Source organism: Podarcis tiliguerta (genome assembly GCF_965153285.1).
Source record: "Podarcis tiliguerta genome assembly, chromosome: 3".
Lineage (NCBI taxonomy): Eukaryota > Metazoa > Chordata > Lepidosauria > Squamata > Lacertidae > Podarcis > Podarcis tiliguerta.
Window position 1 is genome coordinate 56056445 of NC_139536.1, and position 12817 is coordinate 56069261.

At 41.4% G+C, this 12817-nt stretch overlaps 1 protein-coding gene across 8 annotated transcripts in view; it reads right to left on the bottom strand.

Moving 5' to 3' along the window:
- Window positions 1-12817, bottom strand: part of LOC310674912 (SAM and SH3 domain-containing protein 1-like) — a 505076-nt gene that overhangs the window by 71407 nt on the left and 420852 nt on the right. The gene's annotated exons all lie outside the window — the stretch shown is intronic.

Below are 12817 nucleotides of genomic sequence, written 5' to 3' on the forward strand. Positions count from 1 at the left end.
CAGTGTTTCCATTATCTTTTGTTTCCCTTGCAATATATTATGTGGTCACTAGATGGCTCAGTGTTCTGTACACAGCACTGTAAATTGCAATGAAAGATGAAGAAGTGATGTGGTAGTTTGACCATATTAATCTCCTTGGTATGACAACCTGCTCACTATGACACTGTCCTATTCAAGCCCTATTGGTAGATATATTTACCAAAAGACACATAATTGGTTCCTTCTGTCTTTCTCCTGCCAACCTTCCTCTTCCTTCTACAATGTGAAGGCCCAGATAAGCAACACAAGACTAGTAACCACCATAAATTACGTACCCAGATCTGAACAGCTTCTGCACTTCTATAATAATTCCTTTCCCTCTGTCCTCTTCTACAACCTCAACACTTAATTAACTTTGCTTCTTTTCCCACTTCCTTTCAGTTCCCAGCCAGCTGCAGCTAATTCCTGTAACAATATTATCAAATGTCTATCTGGGGCAAGTTGCTAGTGGGGGGGGGGGGGATTTTGTGACATCAGCAACCATTACACCAATCCTGTCCTCAGCTCAGATTTTTGTATCTTGCCTTAGGTCTAAGCAGAGAGTGGGAATTAGTTTAATGTTGTCTTTTTCCTGTCTCATTAAGACACACAAGTAAGACAACTGTACATCTACTGAAAAGGAATTACAATATGGTCAAGTTATTTTTCAGACACGATGCAGATGGGACATTTCCGATTTGCCAGCTATAATTAGGAGTGTAGGAGTGCCCTGTGGGGTTGAGTTTTCCTTCCTGCCCCCTCCTCTGCTCTTAGGGGGGAATGACTCTTTCTGTTCCCTTTTCAGAGCTAGCATTATGTTTTCAGATGATATAGCATTGTGTCAACACTGATGGTAAAGCTAAATATGCTTAGATTCTGACTAGAGTTTGCAACCATGGTCAGAAGCAGGCTTCAGCTAGGCATTTAGATTGCTACAGACGTAACACTGCATGGTGGCAAGCTCTAAAAAAAGGAGAAGGAATCATGAATGAGAAGGGAGGAAGCAGCAGCAGCATATGAACCCATGGCCGGGGGGAGGGGGGCTCTCCTTCGCTGAACCATGGGGAAGGTATCAGGAACTTCACTGGGCCAGAGTGTAATTGTAAATGCCTTGACATCACATCTTAGATATCTGGAAAATCGCAAGTGTCAAAATTCCTCAGACCGCATGTAGTAGCAAGTAGTTTATTCAGGCTGCTACACCATTCCACTGTGTATAAAACTGAACTCAATTTTGCATATTGGTTAGCTTGATTTCAATTATTTTGAAGCAAGAAAGCAAAACAGCCTGTGAAACCATCTAAGGAACTTTCACGGTCTCTTTTTCTGGGTTGAAATGAGGCACGTGTAAAAACTTAGCGAAGACCGGAAGTATAGCACAAAAGTAAAAGCACTAGGAAAAATAATGCTAGAGCTTCTTCGTTCTCTCCCTGTCCCCTTCTCTCCAGAGCTATTTTCCATATAAAACAAATGCACGCAGCCTCCTTTTCCTTCATTACTTTGACCAAACCAAAAGCCAAATGAGCTTTCCAGCTGGAATGGCAACCGGATCACTGCAAGGTTCTCCCCATGACAAGAAGCCCGAAACGGAAGGAAGCGACAGCGTACCTAAGGAGAAAATGGTTCATTCAGGCCAAGTTCTGCCATAGAAACGAAGAGAGAGGGAACATTTTATCCGCCACCTCACCCACCAACTGCACGCAAAGGGACAGCAGAAGCTGCTATATATATTAGAAGTAAATTTGTTCTCTGGCTTGTGAGAAGCAAATATTTGGGCTTTGCCGTGTTTATTTGGTATTTAAAAGAAAAGGTTTGTGCTGTAAGTGCTTTACCCTAGATATGATCTTTGTAAATTCATGTTTTCCTTTCATCTCTTTTAAGGGATACTTTGGTTACCCAAGCTGACTATAAACGAGTAAGATTTACACTGCACAGTAGATTCCATTGTCAAAGGAAGGTGGAGAGAGTCCTCCCCCCACCTCAAATTATCCTAGGGAAAAGTACCAGCTGCATCCTGTGTTAACAAAATCCAGATTCTACTCTGTCTCTCTTTACTCTTGTTTATGCTGTGAGCAATCTCTCTCGTCTCTGCATCTAAAAAGCCACCCTGTTCCTTGGAACTTTTGAGGGAGCATAAGAAGTATCTTCAGTTAGAATTTCACACAACTAGCATTTCTTTGGCAAATATTCAAAGACATTCTGGAGGACTCAGATTCTAATTACGGCCAGTTTTGTTTATATTTTGAACCAGGGTGCTTCGGATCTGCAGGTAAGCACCAGGCATGTATTTTGTGAACGAACATAAAACTTCACATGATGATATAAAATTAATGTATAAACAAAGGACTAGCTTCTGCCCAAAGCTTCTGAGAGCTGTCTATCTGAAGTGTAGACCTCTCAAATATTTTACAAATTTGGCAAAGCTTTGAAGTAAACTTTCCGTCTCAAGAGTGCAAAAAATGTGGACTTCCTAATTTCCTTCATTGCAAAAATTACAGCTAAAAGAAGCCTTGAATCTCCACTGCTAAAAGAGATGTAAACGTTTAAACATTTATTTGATTAGCTGAAGAAACAAGCAGACAATATTCTGGCTGCTGTAAAAAAAAGTCAAATAAGTCGAACTGCGTGTAATGTCTGTTTACTTATTTTATTGAGCAATATCCTTTCCTTCTGCTGCAGGAATCAAGAAGGTTTCAAGTTACTTTGGAGAGCATCATGCAGTATACGGATTGTATGACAACAAAGCATGTGAGCTAGCAAGCAGATCGACTTTAGCAAGCCTTAACAAGAAGCATGTAAATATATTTAATAAGGGGTTATTTCTCACACTTCAAGATTTCAATTTGCATCATAGGTTCAGGTACAACTCTGATCACTCACATTTATTAAGTACACTTAAAATTACAGCCTCAAACATATGAATTTACAGCACAATCCTAACTACGTCTACTCAGAAGTAAGTCCTACTGAACTGAATAGGGACTAGGTGGGACTTAAGATTTCACCCAAAGCAATGACAGACAGGTTTGGCAATATAAAGGGATGATGTTTGCAAGTCATATAATACAAACAGACATATTTTTATTTGTATGCTGCCTTTCCATGATTAACGTCATGCTCAAGGTGGCTTACAACATGAAAAAAAATATGTAACTACAAACATAACAAAAATAGTCATAAACAAGAAATAAAACCTCAAAAAGGAACATGACCAAATTAAACAATTTCCACATAAGTCATAAGATCTAAAACAAAAATACAAAAAAAGAAAAAGAAAACCAGCAACAAACCCAATATCAAACTAGTGGTAGCCAACATGTTGTCTTCCAGATGTTGTTAAATCACAATTCACAAGGCCAATGGTGAGGGAGTTTTAGTTCAACAACAACTGGAGGGCACCAAGTTAGTTATGCCTGTGGCTAAGCAATAGTTTAAGCATGACATGAATAAACCTAGGAGAGCTTCTGGCACAAACAATCCATCTTCCCTAGAGTGGCCATGAGGAGGACTCAGAAGCTTTGGGTTCTAGTTCTGAAAACCACAGCTTCTCCTGTCAGCTGAACTTTGATTTGTTTGAAACAAGCCAATTTGAGGCTATGGTTTACTTTAGCATGACAGCTGAGCACGGTCAGTGAGTTACCCAAGGCTAGCTTGCAAGATTCATGGTGAAATGGAGATTTGAAGGCAGCCAAACACAGCAATCTTGCCCTCAGCAGTGCTTAACCTCGCATACATGCTATCAAGAGTTCTCCATTTATATCTAATACAGAAAAATGCAGTCCTTGAAGCAATTTTTGTGTGTGCAACCTAGGGATATTAATCTAGGAAAATCTCAGTTTAAAGAATATTTATAGCTTCATAGAGCTGTAGACTGTTTGAAATGTGATTGAAATAGAACAGCTCACAGAAGATGGGCTTATTGTGAAATAAACTTGTGAAATGCTTGTGGACATATAAGTAAATGAATATATTTATTCCTATATATTTTTGCCTACTGCCCTCAAACTAGGTGCTTTCCTATCCCACAGGGGCTGCTGGTCAAAAGCATAGATTCCAAAGACCAAAATCACATTGGTGCTAGTACTCTGAGATCAAAGAAAGATAATCTCAAACTATCACAAGACTATAAAGCTCCTTTTGGCTCTGTCTGTCTCAGGAGACAATGGAAGAGTGTCTCTTTGGGGGTGAAGTCATACTGTTGAAGAGTTACAGCACCTGCTGTGGCTGTAGAGACCAATACAGGAGAAACATGTTTTGTAGCAGCTGGGACAGATGAAGGTGACCTGCTGTCCTGCTAAAGGTGCGCCATGGAGTTTCTTCTCCTTGCACTCCTCCCAGTGGTCATTCCTCCTCTAGTCATTGCTGTCTCCAGGCCCTGCGGTTGTCTGCAAGGGATTCCCACATGGTGGAGTTAATGTTGCCCAGACATCTTTGTAATGCAGTGTTGGTTTGCCAATAGGCCTAGTGCCTGAAGCCACCTTCCATCTTCCATTCTGTGGACATGACCAAGCTGAAATAGACAGCACATCCTTGTCTGAAACTCTGTCCTGCCATATGATACCCAAAATCTTCCTGGTGCAGCACATGTGGAAGATGTTGAAGCAGATACAAGTTGCCCATGACTCACTTCCATAAAGCAGCGTGCTCAACATGCAAGCCTGGTAGACTATCATCTTGGTATTGACACGAACATCACATTCTCCCATACCCTTTTGGAGAGGCAAGCCTTCTTCATAGCTGTCTTGCTAATACACTAGTCCAGCTTAGTGCTGATTGAGAGGTTGCTGGTTATAGTGGAATCCAGGTAGACAAAATTGTCTACCACTTCAAATGTGTGATCACCAGTGCTGATGTGTGGAGTGCTGGCAATGTCCTGACCCAGGATGTTGGTCTTCATCAGGCTGATGGTAAGGCCGGTTTCCTTGCAGGCTTGAGCAAACTGGTTGATGAGTCCCTGCAGAGCTTCCTCAGAGTGTGCTGTCAAGGCCGCGACATCTGCAAACATCTTTTGGATAAGGACCCAACACACTTTTCTCTTGGTGCGGAAATGTGCTAGATTGAACAGGCCCTTGTCACACCTTGAATGGATGTATACACAGTTTTCAGTCAAGCTGAAGGCATAGGAGAGCAACGGGAAGAAGAACATGTCAAAGATAATTGGGGTGAGAACACAGCCCTCACCCCAACTCTCTTTAGCATATTCCTTTCCCAGGCTTCCTCAGCCTTGGCCCTCCAGATGTTTTTGGCCTACAACTCCCATGATCCCTAGCTAGCAGGACCAGTGGTCAGGGATGATGGGAACTGTAGTCTAAAACATCTGGAGGGCCGAGGTTGAGGAAGCCTGCCTTTTCCTTTTCAATAAAGGTAAAGGTAAAGGTACCCCTGCCCGTACGGGCCAGTCTTGACAGACTCTAGGGTTGTGCGCCCATCTCACTTAAGAGGCTGGGGGCCAGCGCTGTCCGGAGACACTTCCGGGTCACGTGGCCAGCGTGACAAAGCCGCATTCCTTTTCAATACCTACCAGCTAAACGAATTCAAGGAGATACACTTTCACTTTTGTCAGGCTTCCAAAGATACTAGGAAGTTTTACTTGAAATTTAATGACAATTTGTTGGTCATTTAGATCCCCTCTGCCGCTGCCACCACCATGTGTAAGCCTGGGGATGCTGAGAAGCCATCACCTGCAGTTAGGTGACAGTCATCACTCAGAAAGCCTGAAGCGACACCAGACTGAGAAAATACTCAGCACATTTGTTATGTGTTGTGTTAGTGGTGAATTTTTTTTTTCTAGAATGAAGCTGACATCTCAACTGAGATCCTATTCCAGCAGCAGCATCTTGGTTTGATGGGCAGAGGAATGCCATGTCTATAGAACAGAGGTCACTCAAACAGCTGTGCCTGTGCGAATATGTTCTGGGCATTTATTCAAATAGCTTTTGTGCTAGTTTTAAGGGGGGGAAGGGCCCTGTGTTGTGCCAACGAGGATGGGAGGCAAGTGCTGCAGACACTGCGGGATTAGCAACCTCCCTACTCACTCGGGGGCTCCAGCGGCTCTCAGGGATGAAAGGCAGGAACAGAGAGGCTCACTGGCACCGAAAGAGGGGCCGAGTAGGACGGGTTCTAAAACGTAAGAAGCTAAACTTTTAACCTTCTGCCAGTCCAAAAGCAGGCCCAGACAGAACCAGTTTGTGTACGAGCAACGCCAGACTCACCTTGGCTTCCCAGGTGCCGAGCAGCCGCTTCCATCCCAACTGCCTATGTTCTGGGCATTGAGCCTTTCCCCCTGTCATTCAGGACACATTGCACCATCAACAGAGGTTTCAGATGCACAGATGCAGTACTGGAAGTGCAAAAGGCTGCTGGCGGAGTGGACATGCATCCACTACCTGTCTACAAACACAACACTGTTGGGTGTTCTTTGCTCCCATTGCATGCTGATAGTGAAACTGGTGCTGTGAGATGCTTCACAAGGAACCAGCCTATGGAAATAAATAGGCTAAGAGAAATCCTAGATCCCTAGGAACTGGAAACGGTATCCAATCCATCGTAACAACAGACGAATACATGGTGCTGTTTTCATTTGTCAATTAAATTCAGCTCATGTGACAGGAGTCTCTGCAAATTCTAGCACAACTGAGTGGCAAAACCATATCTGAAGATAGACCGAGGTCTCAAACAAATATCTATTAAAAAGCATAATTTAGTGTGAGTGTGACACGGGCTATCCTTTCTCTGCTCACAGCCTAGTTTGCGCTAAGGATGAAGACTACCACAGAAATCCCTGCAGGTGAGCCATAGGTTTTCTACAGGTGTTCAGTGTCACAGAACTAGTTCTTAGGCATGTCTCAGTAATAAAAACAGATGCACCAAAAACAAGGCATTATACTGTGGCCACCAAAATTGAACATATAGGCATTTGGGGGAAATTAATCAGATCACTGATTTTCCAATATTTCTGTTTAGCAAGGAATGTATTTTTAAGTTTCCATTTGCAATCCGCCAAGCTGTCCTTTTCAGCCATTATAGCAGGACATGGGAAATTTTCTGCTCCATTACTCTTGCATGTAACTGCCAGAGTTTGTATGATGTATTCTAAATGAAAACATTTTTGTTATACACAACATGAAATGGGGCGGGGGGCTCTGAGGCGGACAAAAGGAAAAAAGGTTGTAGAAGAATGGTTAAAACTGAGTTTTATTATAAATGATTCACATTTCCCTTTGAAGAAACATTAGCCTAAAGATTTTCTTAATGGCTCATAAGCATTATAGGTACTTGTAATGTAGACATTACAAGATACAGTAGAACCTCGAGTTGCGGAAGTAATCTGTCCCAGAGGGATGTCCGCATCCAGAAGCGCCGTGTCTACGCACATGCGCGGCACGATTTAGCGTTTCTGCACATGCGCGAGCAGCAAAACCCAGAAGTAACCGTTCCAGTACTTCTGGGTTGCCGCGGAACAAAACTTGAAAAGACGTAACCTGAAGCGGACACAACATGAGGTATGAATGTACCAGTGATAGCTTCTGTATTGGTACCCGAGTACGACATGGGGGGAAATGGGATTTGCACACAAATGTTAAGGATCAATATATGCAAGTAGCATTTCAGTAGCCCTTCCAAATTTTTGCTTGAGTCAGTAAAAACATCCCTTCACTATTATTATCTGGAGTGAAGAAACAGCAGGCACATTTATATATGGCAGGCATGTCCAAAGTCCATTTTGGGGGCCTAATCTGACCCCCGTGGCAGTGTATGTCCTGGGGTAAAATCCTAAAAAAAAGCTCAACAGCTTTGGTTGGCCTCACATATGCTCACTTCATCAAATCTGGCCCTCTTTGAAAAAAAGTTTAGGCACCCCTGATATATGGGGTGCTATGCCTGATAAGACAGGAAAGGGTGGGCCCAGGAATAAAGATATTCTGTCTTAGCACTTAAAAGTGTAAAGTAGCGCATCAATTCTAGGGAGACTGGTAGGATGAATGGAATAGTTTGCATTATTTCATGAAAAATAAATAAATAAATCTGGTAAAATACAATAAATAGGCATCTGAGCTTTTGTGGTAAAGGTAAAAATTTTAGGCCAAAGAAGCAATACTGTGGAATAAAGCTGCATGTAAAGTAAGTGTCTGAAGAGTTTGAGCTTTGTCCTAATTGAAAGTTTGCCCGCCACACACACAAATGCAGCTAGTTCTCAATGGCTTCCATAAACTGGGGCTAGCACGTGACCTAGACCCAGAGCTTTTTTCAGCCAGAACTCGCCAGAACTCAGTTCCGGCACCTCTCAGATGGGCAACATTGCCATTACTATATGAGAGAACAAAGGATCTGCTCATGGTGAGTTCCAGCGTATGTTTTTCCTGGAAAAATAGTACTGGCTAGATCTGCCCCCAAGTTTTTTTATGCTTCCCACAAGACTCCAAACTGTGTGGCTATGTTTTTATTTATTTTTTCAAAAAGGAACATTTGTTGTCACCACTAGGAAAAAACAAGATTTCTCTGGAATGAAAAGTTCTTACTAAGGCTTTTTACTGACTTAGAAAGGCACCCAAGAAGAGAAGAGGAGATTTCAGACAGCCTAACTCAGATCTATAGGACTGAATCAGACACATCCTTTTCACCCCACAGACAACCAACATCATAGCTCAGCTCTTTGACAAGACCTTAGCATGATCCTATTTGCCTTATTCTGTTAAACATTCCTCATTCCCCTCCAGCCTGCTGAGTTATCCTGAGCTCAACCACTGGTTGATTTAAATCCACTTGGTGTGTTTGGGGAAACAGATTAAAAATAATAATCCCTGACCAAAAGAAACAACAAAAAGGTCAAGGGGAAAACAATGAACAAAATGCTTTGCTCTCACATCTCAACAAACAATTCTAATTGTTTAACAATGTTGATAGATAAAATCAACAAATTGTTTAGAACGCTGGTATCCAGAATATATTTTAAACAAGCACTCCAGCTGATCACACTTGGGTGTCTCCAGAGAGAAAAACATTTCTTGTGTTCAGGGAAGCTGCCTGCCACTTAAAAACTTGAGTACAGCGGTACCTCAGGTTACATACGCTTCAGGTTACAGACTCCGCTAACCCAGAAATAGTGCTTCAGGTTAAGAACTTTGCTTCAGGATGAGAACAGAAATCGTGCTCTGGTGGCGTGGTGGCAGCAGGAGGACCCATTAGCTAAAGTGGTGCTTCAGGTTAAGAACGGAACTCCGGAACGAATTAAGTACTTAACCCGAGGTACCACTGTATAAGAACCAGAGCATTAAAGAGCATCTTTTGTGTGCCAGTTCTCTATTCCAAAATCCCTTTCAAAAGCCTTACTTGAGACAAGTGAAATGAAAAGGATGACTACCAGGCAAAGTGATAGCACCCCAGTTGTGAAATACCCTTCTCAGACTCACCTAGCAACTTCTTTATGGTTACTTCAGTTACATGGGAAGTTTTTTAAGACCTACGATTTTTAAGTTCTGAATTGGAATTTGCTACATGCATGTCAAATATTTTCTGCCATGATTTGAAATTAGTTTTCTCTAACCAATTGTTGTTGTTGTTGTGTTTTAATATTGCATTTTAGTGAGTCACTCAGAGATGTTATTGGGTGGCCTATATAAACACTGTTTTTTGGAGAGAGAGAAACCTTGGGGGGAAATTTCTCCGAAAGATTCATGTACAATCTTGTATAGAATCCCTAAGTGGGCTTTTTCTAAAAAGCAAAAGGAGAAAGCAAAGCATATCACAGTTCTTGGAAAAAAGTTGATGTAGAATGATAGGAATTTTCTAAACTGCAATTATTCCTAGAAGAGGAGGAAATACAAATTACTGCCAATTGTCATAAGGATTAAACATCAAGTGGAAGGGACTATTCCTGTTTTTTCCTACACTGTACTACTACTATGTGTGCTTTCCTTAGTTCCTCTACTAAGGATTACAAAGTAGCAAAAGCTGAGAACACACTTAAGCAGCTAAGTGGAGAGATGAGAATACATTACAGTGCTGACTCTCACATGCTAATACATTACTACCAGTGGCATGAGGTTATTGGGCTAAGAGGACTCGGCTAGTCTCCTAAATGTTTCCCTAGTGCCTTCCTTCCCAAAGCCCGGGAAGCTTTTGCCCAGCTTAGGGAAGGAGGCACGATGCTCATGTGTGCAATGTCAGGACGTCACAGGCATGCCTTCGACCCCCCACACCCCTCACTGAAATTAAAAAGCCACAGGAGGGGCATGCCAGAGCTCTGTGGCTACCACTAAAAATGTCCAGCTTAGTGTGGACACAAAAATCTGGCACCCACTTTGGATGGTGCTTAAAGGATGCTCATGCATCTGTTTTGACTTCGACAAGGATACTTCCCAAAATTTGCATTTCTTTCATGATTGCTATTATATTTATATATCATTGTGTTTTCATTTCATTTTATGATTTGTTAGATGTTCTTGAGAGCCCTTTCTAAAAAGAAGCATACATTTTCCATAGCAACAACAAAAATATATTTATTGATGCAGGAGAACAGAAGTCATCGCTCTAAATCCTGGAGCTGACAGCACTATCTACTGTTCTCTGCAATGTCTAGAATTTCTGAGAGCTGCATCTTCAGAGTTACCTAAATCAGACTTAACACTGCAATGCTGCATGGGGGAGATATATATATATATAAGCCTACTACATGCATTCCTCTTGGTGAACTGTTAATGGCTTGAAGCAAAGTATGAAGAATAACAACAACACCACACAAAATGGTTAATCTTTGTTTACAAAATTTAGCAGCGGTAGCTGTACCAAAATGACAACTCATGCCTACAAGCAAGTCTGCAGGTATAAATTAAAAAAGCAAATGCTTCAAAACGTGCAATTAGCAACTTTTACAACTAGACAGTCTTGTCATCCAGCTGTTGGGATTGTGATTTTTTCCCCTGAAGATCAACCATAATGACAGAAAGAAACAAATGTCTTTAAAATGTGAGTTTAAGAGGAGATGTGAAACTGCTTTTGTCCTGGAAGAACTGAGCAGTGATAAAGTCATATTATATTTCAATGAAATATAAAAATGAAGTCTCCCTATTTCCTCATTTTTCCATCTATTAGAATATGAACTTACAGGGAGGGATTGCCATTGTATTTTCTCTCTCCATGACTGGCCACATTCACCCATAGCCAAGGTGTGTGGTTTGTTTAAATGTGATTAACATGTATGGTTTGTTTAAACCAGGGCAGCCAATGTGGAACCCTCCAGGTGTTTTGGACTACAGTCCCCATCATTCTCAACCACTGGCCATGCTGGCTGGGCCTGATCAGAGTTGTAGTCCATTCTATCGAGGTGTGTGGCTCTGTTAAGAGTGGGTGTCATAAGACTGGACATTGGTTTAAATAAACCACACACCTTGGCTTAGCAGTCGGTGCTAGCGCAGCTTCTTTTTCAATAAAAACAACAGCAGAAAAAAGTGAGGATTGTGCCTAAAGCCCAAATTGAGTATAGTCCAGACACACTGGGTTCAATGATGGGTGTGATTGCCAAAATCTTTTTACCCAGACAACTGCCCCCTTTCTGATTTTTTTTAATGTTGCCAAGCTCATAAAGCTGAATGCGCACAAGTTCAATGAACACAAATTGCTGTCTTACTGTAATCGAATAACTGGAGATAATCTGTATTCTGCTACATAGCTTATCACTACTTCACAGCTTCTCAAAGGTATTTTCCCCACAGAGTTTTGCTGTAGCAAAAAAATAAAGAATTCTTTCTGGCCTACAATAGCCACCACACATAGATAAAGCCTCTGTGATCTCAGTAGGGTATCATCCCTCCCTCCTACCAGAGTGAAGTCACATTGATCTTGTTATCTTTTGAGGCTGAACATGTCAGAATTGAAAAAGACAATAGTAGTTACCTACTATTGGGAACAGTTTTGAGGAACAATAGATTTCAGAACAGTTACCTACATTTTGTGGGGTGGAGGCATGCTGGACAAGACAAGGTATTTTATAACTCATAAGACTATAACTTGTGTTAGAATGCAAAACATTCTAACTTCCTCCTATATAATTAATTGCATGGTCTTTCCTAATAGCAAATGCCTGCGTGTTTTAACATTTTTTCTGATTTGCCACGTTGCAACAGACATGAATCCTACCTGTAGGATAACAAATGATAATGACACCCAAGCACCTTTGGTAACATGAAACTTTTATTCATAAGTATCTTACTGACCCAGGAATAGAGGACTATCAGCTACGTTTGCAGTCTGTACAGGTCAAGCATCAACTCATCTTCATCTCAAACTTCCCATTAACTTACATTAGTGTATCTCAAATTATTTGGGCAGCATGAAGGAAACTATATACCCTGAATGGAATAGAACCCAGTCAACTCTCACATTTCAAATTAATTAAGTTTATTAAAGCATAGATTTTTGTTTTTGTTTTATGCTACCTGAATCAGTAACGTCATAAGTGGTGAGCTGACTGGAAACAAGTGCAAGGAAGAAAAACACAATTCCTAGTTAGCCATCAATAAGGTGAAAATTCCCTGTCGGCCACATGTTAAAAGGGAGTTGGCACAGAGGGCTTCTAACTATTCTAGTCAAGGGTATGGTAATCTTAAAAGTAACAGGCATGCTAGCTTCAGGTCTCTGCCACACTGACATTCACAAAGATTCACTGACATTCACCTACACAGACTAGAAAATCTACTCAGTTTCAGAATGGCTATCTTCCATTTTTCTAATCCCCGTTATTTCAGAAATTGTAGATAGTCAAAGTATGCTTCTTTAGTGTATAAGGAAATATTTTAAGCTT